Source organism: Entamoeba invadens (assembly GCF_000330505.1).
Source record: "Entamoeba invadens IP1 unplaced genomic scaffold scaff_1105074724699, whole genome shotgun sequence".
In the NCBI taxonomy this organism is placed as follows: Eukaryota; Evosea; order Mastigamoebida; family Endamoebidae; genus Entamoeba; species Entamoeba invadens.
Genome location: NW_004440231.1, coordinates 1919 through 3228, shown reverse-complemented (window position 1 = coordinate 3228; position 1310 = coordinate 1919).

Genomic DNA, 1310 nt, shown 5'->3' with positions numbered 1-1310 from the left:
CCTTTCTAACCCAAACCGGCCAATAGCTAGTTTTATTTTACTTAAAATAATTAATATTTAAATACTCAATTACCTAAGATCCATCGAAAATAATCTTTTGTATGAAATTTTGTAAGAAATATTTTTAATGTCAATTCTTAACATAACAACACATCCTACAATGTCAATCCACCTGATAACAAAATAAAGAATTGCATAATTACAATAAAAATAATTTCTCAAACACGTTTTTATTAAATGATAATATAGTTTAAAAAACAACAAAAAAGTTTCAACCAAACAATTTAAAACCATCAATTAGAAAAAATTCCTTTTTTCTTGGTTTTGCTATTCTTTTTAATTCCAACAGACTCAACACAACATCAAAGAATGATACAAGCAAGTGGTTTCTCCACAACGCAAAAAGAGTTCTTTTACCCTGCTCGCATTAGAACCAACGCAAAGGTGGCACTTTTGCTTTCGTAAAGCAAATTTTCTTTCATATTTTTTTTCTTTCTCTTTTTGTGGGGAGTTTGCTTCTTCCCACCAATCCAAAAGACCACAAGCTATAAACATGGTTCTTTTTTCTTATGTTTTTTTTCATACAACATGTACAAGACGTTTTTTGATGTATTTTTCTGACAATTGTTTGGCCAATCGAACGAGAAAAGTGAAGTGGTCATTTTGGATCACATCCCGAAACATCCCATAAGAATTAACCGTTGCACAATCCAGAATGTTTTGAAAAACGACCATATTGTATCTCCTTGTTTTTGTTTTTTGTTGAATATTATTGACATAGGAAATCGAATGTATCAACAGGTGTTTTTGTGTATTTATATAATACATTCATTTCTGATTTGGCCTTATTATTGTCAATTATCGGGACATTTAGAGAATTTGTTGCAATTATCATAGTTTTAGTTTTTTCCGATTTAATGAAATTAAAAGGATTGAATCCTGTTTCCAAAACCGAATATTTTGAGGATTGGTTTCTTTTTCCTTATTTAATCGGGTTTTTTCCAATTCAATTTTTTCCATTTCCATTTTTGAAGTTTTAATATTTTGGATATTTTCATCATCTTCTTTTTCCAAAATATCCATTTTTTCCCGATTTAGTTCGTTCTGTGATGCCAACATACCCATTTTATAATTAACACGGTTTCTCTTTTCTCAAGTTGTTCTAACTTTTTTGAAGTTTGTTTTTCCATTTTTGTCAATTTTTTCTTTTTTTCAATTATTGTATTCCTTTTTGACTCTGGAGGTATGTTTGCACTTCGTTGATTCATTGTGCCTATGTACCCGATTTTTTGCGACTCAAGCGAGTTAAT